Source organism: Misgurnus anguillicaudatus, chromosome 2 (assembly GCF_027580225.2).
Source record: "Misgurnus anguillicaudatus chromosome 2, ASM2758022v2, whole genome shotgun sequence".
Classification (NCBI taxonomy): Eukaryota; Metazoa; Chordata; class Actinopteri; order Cypriniformes; family Cobitidae; genus Misgurnus; species Misgurnus anguillicaudatus.
In genome coordinates, this window is record NC_073338.2 from 9,971,339 (window position 1) to 9,985,670 (window position 14,332).

At 34.3% G+C, this 14,332-nt stretch overlaps 2 long non-coding RNA genes across 2 annotated transcripts in view; one reads left to right on the plus strand and one right to left on the minus strand.

Annotated features, from left to right (window-relative positions):
* LOC129441653 (uncharacterized) overlaps nt 1–8,017 on the minus strand; it is a 34,555-nt gene extending 26,538 nt beyond the window's left edge. Inside the window, exons 1-4 of the long non-coding RNA XR_012371012.1 lie at nt 7,665–8,017; nt 5,225–5,362; nt 4,578–4,659; nt 3,973–4,085 (exon numbers count right to left, since the gene is read on the minus strand). This is a non-coding gene — a long non-coding RNA (uncharacterized lncRNA). The remainder of the gene's footprint in view (nt 1–3,972; nt 4,086–4,577; nt 4,660–5,224; nt 5,363–7,664) is intronic.
* LOC141367302 (uncharacterized) overlaps nt 1–14,095 on the plus strand; it is a 138,932-nt gene extending 124,837 nt beyond the window's left edge. Inside the window, exons 2-3 of the long non-coding RNA XR_012371635.1 lie at nt 13,570–13,620; nt 13,825–14,095. This is a non-coding gene — a long non-coding RNA (uncharacterized lncRNA). The remainder of the gene's footprint in view (nt 1–13,569; nt 13,621–13,824) is intronic.
* Nucleotides 14,096–14,332: the final 237 nt, after the last annotated feature.

Below are 14,332 nucleotides of genomic sequence, written 5' to 3' on the forward strand. Positions count from 1 at the left end.
AATTGATTTAAAACAATTTAACCACAAAAAGGCGCTAAAGTGAGCAGCCCTCTTACGCACATGTAGTTTAATGTGTCCGGTCCAGCTCCAGTCAGGCACTTGCCCAAGTGTTAATCTTTTGTGCCCCAGTGTAAATCTCAATTTTACATTTTATCAGTTAACTATTGCAATCCTTTACAAAGACAATTGCGGCAAAAACGGATCTATATGCAATGTAGTTACCCAATGTTACGCTTGTAAAAGCGACAAAGCAGTCGCGTGCACGTACGTATTCATGTCCGTGCGCGTCTTTGCGTTCATTCGCGCACAACCCCAATCAAAAGACACCACGCGAGTGAGTTAGCTTATGAAAACATGACGAGACTAAAGGAAGTTTCTAAATAACAATGCTAGTCTTATTTTAACTCGATCACTATTGGCTTCTGAAGATGTACATCAGAAATGTTTTGTGCAAAGCAGGAAAAGGGAAGAAGAACGGAGAGATGAGTTTAAGGGAGGTAAGACAAACTACATCCTCATCCTGTCAGGTCTCAAACATTATCAAACAAATTTCAGGAAAACCTCTTGTCAAGTCTATAGAATTGCATTGTTGCTGAGAAAATCAACAGATGTATATGAAATTAATATTTATTTAGTTACTAATATTTAACTCTAGGACACTAACTTACATAACAGTTAGCAGTAACGATGACTAAGATTATTAAGTATAGCTTCATAAAATGACTGGTTTCTTAAAATATTCTTGTAAAATAAGTTATGAATCATTGCTATCATTGTATAAAGTAGAAAATATTTCTCTGCTGTCATTATTTCCAAACATGTTATGCTATTTATGCATCCAAACATGTTAATAATGTTAGGTATGATGATGATAACCCTTGTATATATGTATCTTTCGCAGTAACTGTTGCACTGTAGAATAGTGGGTTAAGCAAAGGACATTGTATAGAAGTTTTGCACACTTCTTGCACACAGGGAATTTTCTACTTGGGGCCCCCATAGACCCTAGAATCGCCTCTGACTGGCGCGAGCAGCTTTGTCACGTGTTTATGTTCGCGCTTTGGTCCGCAACACGAGCCTCCCCGATCGCGCCCGCGTCTCAAGATGCTATGACTGACAGTGGTGAGTTAGGAGACTATGGCTGTTTTAACTTTATTTGTTGTATTTCCAGCTTACAACACCACCTTTTCCTACAGTTGTTGTCTGATATGTCGGCTCAATGATGACTTGCTTATCCACAATGACATTAGGGGCTCCAAGTGCTGAAAGGAGAGCTGTTTGTAAATTCTTTATCTCCTGTTTGTTACAAATAAAGTGCTATTTATACGCAACTCCGTGAGACTGGGCTGGATATGACACTACCCAAAACCCGTGGCTAGAGTTAGAACAAGCAGAATGTAAAGAAATTATTATATCTGATCTCCCATCACTCACAAAAAAATTAGACAACATAATCTATTTACAAATATAATGATTAAACAACTCTTAACGCTTGGTGGCAAACTAATACGCTGATAAATCATGAGCTCACTCCACATATCATATCGCCTATATGGAATAACACGGACATTACTATCAACCATAGTCCGCTGAAAAATACCAAATGGAAGGAGAAAGGCATCACACATTTAATTCACCTGTTGCAGGTAACACATTCATCACATTTAACAAACTAATGCAGAAATTTAATCTAATAAAAGAACAATACTATTACTATCTACAACTATCAGAAATTCTATTAAAACTACAACTGGAATCAAAGATATTGCAACCCCCCTCCACAATCTTAAAACATATTACTACAATTAGTAATCAAGTAAAAATGCTAACCAAACTATATGCTTTAATATCATCTATAGACACAAACACATCAGCTCAGTTAAACAATGGGAGAAAGACATCAATATACAAACAGATGAGGACTTTTGGAAAACAGTTTGCAGAAATAGATTTATTTTAAGCACTAACACAAATATCCAACTAATTCAGTATAAACTTATACATAGAACACACATTACACAACAGAAGATGTTTAAAATGGGCCTGGGAACTTATGACAGATGTACCAATTGCAACTTAAATACACAGGACTCCTACCTTCATGCAATTTGGTTATGTCCACCAGTCCCAATGCTCCCTGTACTATGCCTCTTGGGTGATACCTCTTAAATTAACCCATCTTTTAGACATTCAACACCCTTACTCATGTCTCTAGCTGTTGCCAAGAAAACTACATTACTAAACTGGAAAAATAAAACCCAAATATCAGTTACACAATGGCTAGATTTATTAAGGGAACATATCATTTAAGAACAACATATATCAAAAACCCAAAACTAGTTATTAAAATGTAATATAACATTCAGTACCCTGTTTTTAGCATTACATATTGAATTAATCTAGTTGGTGAGCTGATGTCCCAAATTAAGTCAAAGGATGTAAACACAATCTGCTTCTACAATAGATAAATTAAAAATAAGTTTTGATTGTATGATTCATCAATTAAATATAGATAATTAAAATGTATATGTACTAGACTATAAAATTATATTATAATTATATGATAACGGACTATGAGAATGTCCTATTTTCCTGTTGTTATTTTATTTATTTACTATTATTATTATATTTTTTGCATACTGCTACCACTATTAAGTTATAAATACTATTATTAATGTAGACTATTATTAATATAGATGTAAGTGGTGGTAGTAGTGGTTATAGTATAGATACTGGAAATGTATACTTGTTTATTTATAGGTTATATAGGTGCATTATCATGGATGATCCATGGACACTCTGGGTGCTGCTGGTGCAATGTCATTTTCGGTGGGCCTGACCGATGCACCCTGTTTGCGTGAACACTATTTACTGCTCCCTGCCTTGGGTCCCCCTTCCAGATCTCACTTAATGTGACAGAAAAAAAGTATAATCTGGACTGGAAGAGGTGTCTCTCGTTGGGGAGCTAACTAGTGAACACCAGGATTACAGCCCCAGACTATAACTTCAAAAAGGAATCAATTGATGCAAACATAAGAACATCTCGACTATAAACAGGGGCAGATTTACCCATTAGGCAAAGGTCAGCAACTCCCTTGGGTCACGAGCTACCAAGGGGCCCCAGAATGCAGGGGTGTACCTGGTGAGCTGCAACTTTTTGCCCCTGATAATAATCAAGATTCTCAGAAGTATCTACATTTTGTTTAATTAGATATTCTATTTAATCATCTTTGTTTATTTTCAGTATATTCCTATAAAAAGTTTTAACATTATCATTACATCTGCTTGAGTGTAATCTCAGGTAACGCTTTAGTTCGCTGAAATGTCTGCGCAGCCCCACTAAAGATTGTAATTTATTCCCCAATCTGTACACAAATTCGTGATCGTTTTAGTCTCATTTAAATGTCATATGAAAACAGTGGCATGCTTCGGCTCCTTGCTGTATTTTACTAGACAGGAGTAATAGACCTTTTGCGAGTAGACGTCACCGTTACATCACAAATAAGATATCATCTGTAATTATTTTTCATGGTTCTTTGACTAATTTCAATCATGTGTGTGTATATATAAATAAATATATAAATATTGAAATTACTCAAACAGAAAAAACTTAAATGCTCATTATATCTAAAAATACGCTGTATAATAATAATAATAGTATACACCTCCTATTAAAAATCGTGTTGATGCTATATAATACTATTTCATTATTTAGTATAGTTATTATCTATTTCTCTTCACCAAAGAAATTGAATTAATAATAATCACCATTACAACTCATGAAATTATGGATTTAACTAATCTCTTTACCAGTATTATACAGTATGTATCATTATTTTCTTGTTTTTCTCTTTCTTTTTTCTTCTTTTCTTTCTTATCATGTTATGTTGTATTTGTGTATATGTGTGTATGTTTCTGAGATTGTAAAATAAAATAAAAAATAAATAAAAAAAGAAAAGTGGAACTACTCACGGTGGGCCGTAATGCTCTCCGTGTCATCGCTGGGTCCTGTCAGGGGGCGAGGAGTCCAGCTGGGCTTTTTCGGATCCTCCGCGCGCAACGTCTCAGCCACATAACCCGGCTCCCTGTGAAAGAAACAAGGCGCTGCGTCATGGTGTTGATTTATCATCACCAACTTATTATCAAACGTGTCAGCGTTTCATTTCTAAAAGCGTGAGGCCTTCAGGTATAATTTCCGGGTGCCTCTTGGACAGAGTATAATGATCTACATGCTAAAGTTTGTAGACTTTAAGTAAATTAGTGCTTAAAACAAGCAAAAAATCTGGCAATAGAATAAGAAACATTTTCTTGAAAAAGTTTACTTTTTTCCATAAACAACACTAAGTAAGAAAGTCATTTTTTGCAGTGTTGGTATGCAGATACACATGAAGTACACTAAAATATAGTACAACCCATTACACTTTTTACGTAGCTTATCCCTATATAATATTCTGTAATGCCGATGTAATTAGGAAGTCGCTAAATGTATTTAAGCTATGTACTGGTGAGTTTATATAAACTAAGGTACAGATAGATAAGATAAGTAGATACAAATTAAGTACACTCAAGCACAATACCTGATAATGCAGATCTTGGTTGGTAATTGGTCTCTTTATGTTTTCCATTGCAGGCAGCTTTTCCTGAACAGGTATAGCATATCTTGACAGAGTGACAAAATATAAAACACACACAAAATTATAAAAAGTGCTTTTAACAACTACAATATAAAAGGAAAATATATAACCATGCTGTTAGAATTTTTGCTTTTTAAGACAAGATTTTGTTCTTCTGATGTAGCAGAAAATAAATGTTTTAAGAAAATAAATAAATAAATAAATAAAATAAAAAATCAGAATCTCCATGTTACTCTTAACAGCATGTATTAGTAGTTACAACAGTAGGCCACTGAATGTATAAATGTATCATGTGTAAATGTAGTACTTCTTCTATAGGTACAGTACATTGTGTCAAGTCTGTAACACAGGTTCTTTTGATTAAATCAATTCAGTAGCTGTGTAACCAACTCAGATATTATAAAATATCCAAATACAATAATACTGTCTATACATGACTGTAAAACCTGCCAATCAATATTAGAGTGCCACCTTCAGGCTGAATTACGCAAGGACACCAAACCTCTGCCGACTGTTCTGTACAGTATGTGTTCAGTTATCTGAATTTAAAATTTGTTGTGCCAATTACTTGGTAAGGTTTCCTTTCCTACCTCCCTTGCAGTGTCTTCCCGAGTGTTGTCAAGCTTTACTGTTCTGAGTCTCACCATAGAATGACCAAACACACTGCAAACAGCGCTTTATGAGAGCAGCGTTCTCTATGACATCACCAATTATAAATGTGATGTCATCTGGTTCATGGCGAGAGAGAGAAAAAAAGAAAAAATCTGGTTTAAAGCGGCTCAGCGTAGTTCAAAATAAATCCTATAACATACATTTTTATTTCTTGTAAAATAATTACACTGTATTTTTTTGTCTAGAATAATTATTTCACAGATTATATTATTGGTTCTTTATTACTTTTATTATTATTATTATTATTAAAAGTACCATGATGCTGCAGTACATGTAAACCCTGGTAAACTGACAGGGTTATCTGTTTCACGTTTCACAATGCATATGTTTACATTACTAATCCCTTGGTTAACTTATTGTGTAAGCAGACACGATGAAACGACTGCGTACACAGCGTGCAGCGTTTTTATTACTGTAGAGTGCGAAAATAAACCATGTCTTTTGTGGTAAAAGTGTGGTAATCATGGTTTTTTACTAAAGAAACCATGTTTTTAGCTGTAGTAAAACCAAAATTCATCAACAACTATTTCTTCAGTTTGGTTACACAATGGACTTTCTGCAAAGGTTACTATCTGCAATTTGCGAGAGTTAATTAGTAAGGAGAATTCGGTTGTCACTCCAGTAAATTACCGAAGTGTGTGTAACGTTAAGGCCTAACCACAGCTTGAACATTTGGGGGGACCAAAACATTTTGCGCTTTTTATCAAAACATACAAGACAGCTAAATATATGCGTCCATCTGTAGCATATTAAAGTGTAAATTACTTACCAAAGGCAGCGGGTGTCTGAGTAAAAAGAGCTTCATCTCCCCACTCAAATAAGTTAACGTTACGTTATACATAAGATTTTCAGTTGATGATGACAAACCGCCAAAATTTGTATTTAAGACTGCCCGAATGAACCTACAATACTGTATGCGTACTGTAACCATTTTATATAATTTATATCTACCATAAATCATATTACAACCAAACTGGATATTCAAATTTTAATAAACAGAGCTACTAAAAACAAAATAAAAAATATTGAAGGGTGCGTGCACTTGGAGACTTGCTATTGGCTGTTGTATTTGAATAAATAATGAGTTGAGTAGGGAAAGTATGATAGGTGTTATTTTGGGGATAGTTTTACTATAAATCTAATTGTTTAACATTATTATTTTATATTGTTACGTTTAATGTAATAATGCGCTGGATTTTCTGATTTATATTCTGAATATGTATTTTTTTTAAGTTACCGTTTTAGAGATTGGTAGTACTTTTCTGATGATTTAAATACTGCTGAAGACAATAAAGATGTACGTACACAAATGGAATTATTTTTATATTTGCAGATCACGGCTCATCTGCGCTGGGCTGGTGCTTCACAAAAACGATTGTTTGATAATGTTTTTCTGTCGTGGAGGGTGATTTTTGCTTAAACACGTCCATATTTTGGCACTCTACCCTGAATGAAGAACGAACACTTCTATCAGGTAACGTTATGTCGAGCCTTTGACTCTGTGAAACGTGCTGCGTCTCATTTTATTACGCTAACGCAATAAATGATGATAGACTTCTGCTGCGCGCACATTAAAAGTTATAGCATACAAACATTAAAATCATAACGTGTAAATTGACCTTGACAAAAACAGCACTCACAAAGAGGCCATGAATTTGTCGAGTTTATTGTTTTATACTGTTGTCTGGGGTCTACTTATGAATTGTTCGTTTGAAGGGACGTGCCGCATTGAATACCTGGACTGATATGATTGGATAGCTTTATTCCCCGTCATTGCATGTGGGAAAATGTTTTAAAAACATTAATGTGTAAAAATAGCAGCCGAACACATATATGTTTGAGGCACAAAATATTCTGGGTGCTAAAGATGATACACATAATAGAAACAAAACTTTAAACTCGACGTGACTTAATTACCGTATAAGGCACAGTACGCGCGCATCAAAATCTAAACCGCGGCTGATAACAGTTAAATCCTTAATACCAATAACTTTGTATATTTCTAATATGCTTGTGAGGTTGCTCTTACATACACGTAACGTTGACATACCACAGTTATATGATAAAAAGCTTTGTTGAGTGTTGGACCTTTCAAGCGCAACTTGGCTAATTACCGTATACAACACAGTAAGCGGGCATCAAAAGCTAAATTGCGGCTGATAAGTCCTTCCTTATCAATAACTTTGTATATTTCTATCGTTATATTAAATTCGTATTGTTAAGTGTTGCACCTTTATTAATCGTTTAATGTTTTTTAGTAAATTAAAACAGTCAAACAGACACATATGTTACATTTCTTACAAAGCAATGGTGAAACGCAGTAACGTTATCTTAAATAAAGTAAAATGTTTAACTTACACTGTATACTGCTGTGTCATTGTTGTCAGATCCAATAAGTGGTGCTTTTAATCACAGTCTCTCTGCAAATCCAACATCGACTTGTGGCTTCTTTACAAATGAATCCGCGGTACACAAAGTAAACAAACACCCCACGCTAGCTGGAACTTCTTCTTCTTAAAAAAAAAACTTTAAACACGCATTCCTAATGTTATGTTCCGAGCCTCCGTTACAGCGTCTGTGTTGTTCCCAGGTTCTTCCACAAGACTCCGTTTCCATGGTTACTCATAACAAAGCACCGCGTCAAAATAAAAGTCTCTCAAGAAAAATGTATTTAAAAGTCATATATTTTAATATCATGTCATATCTTATTTTTTATTTATTTTCTTTTTTTTCTCTAAAGTGTATTTCTTTTACTTTAAATGTTATGTGTAATCCTTTATGCTTACAATGTTGCTACATGATGCTTTGATTGTACAATTTTTATGATACAAAATAAAGCACAATCATAAAAAAGTGGTTGTTGTATTTGGGTTTGGGGAGGATTTTCAATTCTACTCTGACATCATATTATTTCTACACATTCCCGAACCAACCTTTTTTTTTTTGCTTTTTTATTTATGAAGCACATTTAAAAGTTTTCACGAGACTGACCAAAGTGCTATACAGAATAAACATTTTTAAGAGTTAAATCAAGTCCAAAGAAACACATAAACACACAAAATACTAATCAAGAAGATAGTAAAACACATTCAAGCAAGACACAATAAAATAAATAGTAGATTTCTTTATTTCATTCGACAAAAGCTAAGGGAAACACATGGGTTTTTAATAAAGATTTATAAATACATATGGAGCAGCTCCGAGGTGTGTTGGCAGGCTGTTCCACAAAGGCCCATGACAAAAAGGCTTTATCTCACTAGAAACCATTACAGAAATTCTAATTCAAAACCATTACAAACCATCAGCCATTAACCATTAAAACAATTACCAAATGGTTTCCAATACGTAGTGTGTTTTGGGCACATTCCATTACGATTTATTGGTTTGTATAGGTTCCATTACAATTTGTATTGGTCTTTATTTACATATATTTAATGGTTTTGTATTGGTTCTAATGGTTCCATTACAAGTTTGTATTGGTCTTTATGTGCACATATTTAATGGTTTCCAGTACAGTTTTGTATTGGTTCTAATGGTTCCATTTCAAGTTTGTACTGGTCTTTATTTGCACATATTTAATGGTTTCCATCAGTTATGTATTGGTCCTTTATGGTATCCAATAAACAAAATGCCACCAATAAATTACCAAGAGACCCACTATGACCATTACAGTTTTCCAAAGAAACCACTAAATTTATTGAAGTCATAATCCCAGACAGCATTTCAACATTGATTCACTGTTGAATCAACTTCAGGAACAAACGTTGAATTACCTTTTGGTTTTGCACATTGAATCAACGTCGATTTTGCAACGCTGTTTCAATGATGTCACACTTTCAACATGGGGGAATTAAGGTCAAATTAACGCTGAAATATGCATTGATTTTGCATATTGAATCAACGTTGACATCACAACGCAGTTTCAACTTCCTATTTTTTAACACTAAATAAAGAATTTTAGTTTACACTCCAACTCATGCAATGTTTTCAGTGCATTTATCATATGAATGCAACTTGCTGCTCATAACTTACACTACAACCCCATTCATAAAAAAATACACCTAAAGTAGGTAAAGTCTGAATGTGTACAAATATGACGGCACATGCCTACCATTTCTAAATAAACATAAAAGCTAAAATTGATCTTTTATAGATAAAACGCATTCTTTCAAATAGTTAAGGTTTTCAGTTAGTACTGCAGAAGTGGAATATTCAAAATATAGAATAAAACATAAAATATGAAAACAAAATCATATTTAAAAGTCATTTTACTCATCTGAATAGAAAACCTTTTTTTTAATTCAAGGTAAACGGCAAATTGTTGTTGTTGGTTTAGCTGACACTCTTCTTATGGCCACCACCACTCATCCATTCTGGCTCATACTGTACTTAAAATATGATGACAGCATCTAAAGAGCAAAAACAAACACAGGTTATTTGATTGTTAAAATTGCTGTATTTTTAGCCGATGTATAAAAAATCTTGTTATTGGAAGGGCAAGATGTGTGTTTTTTAATTTTTTGACTAGAAACATAGCATTTTATCCTCATTTAGTAGGATAAAAGAATACTATGGAAGTGAATGGTGCTTCTGATTGGTTTGGTTACAAACTAAACCAGCTGTTGCAAAATTGGCTGCATCCTACCCCCAAAAAACTTAGGCTGTAACTGCTATCTTCAAAAGGTGCTTCAACTAAGTACTGAGTAAAGGTTCTGAATACTTAGGTGATATCGACTTTATATTTTAAACACCCCCAAATTGAGACGCTAAACAAAGCAAACATTGATTGGTTGCTTTACATGTAGATCAAACAGCCTCTTGTGCAGTCCCTTACCAATAAAAGCTAATATGGACTCCAGACCTTCTGGACTGTCTGTGAGAGACTTCAAACTCGCCCAGACCAATAAGGCATCTCGTTGGCAGACATCCTGACTTGATAAAAAAACATTGATAAGGAGATGTTCTGGCCCTATTTTTAATATACATTTTACAAACTTACCACAGGTCATCTGGCAAAGCAAAGACTTATGAAACAGCATCTTCCCAAATCTCCTCTTCAGGCTCATCTTACTGTAGGCTATCTATCATGACATAAGTTCTGAAAAAGAAAAACAAATTTCATTAGTATAGAAACATAAATGTAATGTTTTGGTTAGAAATACAAAAAAAAAAAACTGTGGCTCAAGTACAAGAAATTAGGAATGAAATTAGGAATGTTTTCATTTTTTGAGACAGTGTTACTTCAATACTTTTTGAGGGGTACTGATTTGGCAACCCAGTCTCACGGCATTTCGTGATCGTAATTTAATCTATTTATTCGTGGCAGGTACACGTTTATTTCGTTATTTTCGTAATTCCAGCACGTTTTTTTTTAAACTAATGCATTTCAATTGGATTAATCTTTAGTGCATATAGCACGATTTTTTTTTCTGCCAGTCGGGCTGCAGTAGGGAAGCTGTTTAATCAACATTTATTCACAAGATCTTATCAAGACTGCAATACATAAGAATAAATAGGAATCGGCAACAATAAACGATCTATGCAAGCGTAAGTCAATATTTATCTGGTCATTTTCAACTGTTTTTTAATGTTAAAAGTCCCTCGCAGTCAACAGCGGTTTCCGGTGAGTTAAAAAAAAAACGTTCAACTGCAGGATCAATAGCATTCAGCGGTGAGTTTAAGAACGCTCAAATGTGGGTAAAATAACATTCAGAGAGGAGTTTTATTAAAACAGCGTTCAACTGCATGTAAGACAACATTCAGAGGTGAGTTTAACAACGCTCCACGGCGCGTGAGATTAAGTATTTTACGCGTTTTCTGATCATGTAGTGATCTTTATTAGACGTGATGCATGCTGGGTGATAAATCATTTTTATCAAATGATCGTTGATGTTAATAAATATATATCTAAATATACATTTTACTTGTGTTCGATTAATTAATAAGTTGTTTGATTATTAATTTGTTTATTTTAAATCCTGTAATAACTGTGACGTCATCGAATGAGACGTCCACAACGATTTCAACTCGGTAAGTTGAGACGAAGATAATTCTTACATTTACACAGAAAAAAAATTTAATCGTGACAATAAGTTGTGTTTGGAACATTATAATGTATACGGTAGCAATCTTTAGGATGGTAAATAATAGAAGTCATTAAAAATAACTTTGTTGCACCACATATGCAGTAGGCTAATAGCAAAATGAGCTAATTAAATTCATTTTGTCGCATATAAGGTAACTAATCATGCAATATTCATGGAAATGCAAGATTTTCAGTAGTGATATGTTACCTATATTACACTAGCTCGCAACTATTAAGCCAATTTTAGCCAACACGATGAAGAACAGTGTTGCCAGATTGGTTTGTTTTCCAGACCAGTAATTATTTAAAATCCACACAAAATTATACAATAAACGGTCAGATATGATCTATAATAAAACAATACAACTTAATTCATATCAGCACTATTGTGGCTCATCATGTTTTAATATGAAATAATTAAAGGCAATTTTAGCCAACACGATCAGTATCCATTATACAAGTTTAACTGTTTAAAATCAATGTCACATAGATTTGAGCTTAATTTTCAATTTTCCCACACAGATGAAAAGAATACTGACACACACTTATATTTTACGTTTGTGTCCGTCTTGTTAAACTGTACTTGTCAGTCTTTCTGTAGTGCTCTCTGTCTTGAGTGTTTCTATATGTTTGTGTTTCTGCTCATCACCATGTCCATCCATTCAGAACTTCAAGAACATCTCAAGATCTTGGATAAGTTGGTTGACGGTCAAGAATTAAAGCATGAGCTCCGAAGTCTTGATGACTTTCTTGGTGAACTGCAAGAAAGGCAGCAGCACCAATGAAGACAACTGAGCCGAGGGTGCATTGGAGAAAAAGAGACATTGATGGAAATATTGTCTATGCAATGCCAAGGTCAAGCAGGAATCAACAAAAGAAAGACAAGCATTGTTTATATTTTAAATATATATTTTAGAATGTACATTGTTTACTTACAGGACTTCATAGAACAAGGAAGACATCAGACAGCGGTATATAGATACGGTAAGTAGATCGTGTGAAAAAATATGTTATTTACATGTGAAACATAAACACACTGAATGTTATATTGCACACTGTAAACACAATCAAAGCTTCAAAACACAGTAAAAACAAGACATTTAAACAAAGAGCTTGCACCATTTCAGACTGGTAACTAGACTGTGCCGCTAGCCTTGGGACAAGTTGGAATTTTGTATGTATGTATACTTTATTGTATATTACAGATAAATGTTGCTTTGTGTTGTTTTTATCCTCTAAAGCTGATCACATTCGGAACACTGATCCTCTCAATGCTCCTGACACTCATTGTGAGGTGGCCTTTGCTCCAGAGACTGTTGTTGTGTACTTCAATGTGTTTAAATTACAGAATATGACAGTGGGTTATAATGTAAAGACGTAGTTTCTTTTCTTAAATTTGATAGAATGCTGGACCTTTTAAACTCAAAGCCATTCCATGAAGTACAATTAAATGCTGTAAATATATATACTTAAAGGGAAATATAAAAGTATTGTTTTTGTATACTCTATACTAATTTAACAGAGTGTATTCACTGAACGATTTCTCAGGTAATGACGCATCACCTCCAGGAACCCCAAGAGATCCTCTTCAGGCTTCCTCAAACTGAAGCACACACAAATTCTCTTTTCAGAGAGGTGAAGGGCAGAGAGACCCTGTCTGCTGAACACGGCTGTGGCACAAGAAAATGTGGCAGCACATCTGCCAGTGTGTGGGAGAAGCCCAAGCTGTTATCCAGTGTTGTGACTGACGACCTCGTCCCTTCTTCTGTGCATCATGTCCTCCATAGCAGAGATGCCATGACTGCTGGATTCTTCCAGCCATTGCCTCCAACAACTGTTGTGGTGGATAAGGGTCTTTCCCATTGTGGTAAGTTTTGTGTATGTACATATTGTGTATGTACAACATATATCATTTTCAGAATAGTTAAACTACAGTAAAATGCTACTATTTCAATTATACCTTTTTGTCTCATTGTTTGGTGTTGAATTTATGTGGATACTTCGTTTCACTCAGCATTTTAAGCATATCTCATGTACTTTTTCAGCAATGTGCTACACCACCATTACAATCTTATATTACTCAGTCAAAAAAAATGATCTTAATTGTCCTCCACTGATGTTTTTCAATGTGGCTTGTACCTGTGAAAATGTCTGACAAAATCTGTGGTTGTTCACCAGAGTCATTAAGGGTCTGTCCAGGAAAGACAGTTGCTGTTGTCACAATTAATGGTAAGAATCTGAAGAACTTTGTTTTGTTCTGTTATAGTAGAATCTTAAAAATCTTTTCTTAATTGATTTCAAAATGTTTGTAATGTATGAAGAGTAGAAAGTAATGTATAAATGGTAAAAAAAACCTAAACAGAAATGGCTACTGGCCGGCAACCCTTCATTTCGCCACAATTTATGCAATAGATATCTTGTTTTCATTTGAAGAAATGAAGATGGTGGCACCAGGACTGTCCTGTCAAGCATTTTTAAGAATGCTGAATCAGCGAACTGTCTGCTTTTGTTGTGTGTATCCTACAGTATTGATAATATATTAAAATTGTAGGTTGAAAAGCTGCTTGGTGCTAATGTATTTGTTGCACATTATTAGCTGTTGATTTCCTTATTTTTAATAGACTGGCAAGATCTCAGGAGACAGTTTTCAGAAACGTTTTTTGAGCGGGAGGCTGTGCGATTCAAGGTGGACAATATATGCAAGTAAGAGACTTCATTTGCATGCACTCCAGATATGCTTGTCGTTTCAGTAGATGGAAACCGCAAGTAATATCGTTTAAAGAATGCTGTTAGGTACTCCAAACTTTGTAACACAGTGTTTGTATTAAGATGTAAATAGTAACACTTTAAAATAATGTTGTATTAGTAAACATTAGTAAATGCATTAACTAACATGAACAAACAATTAACAATGTCGTTTTTCATCATGTATTAGTTGTTA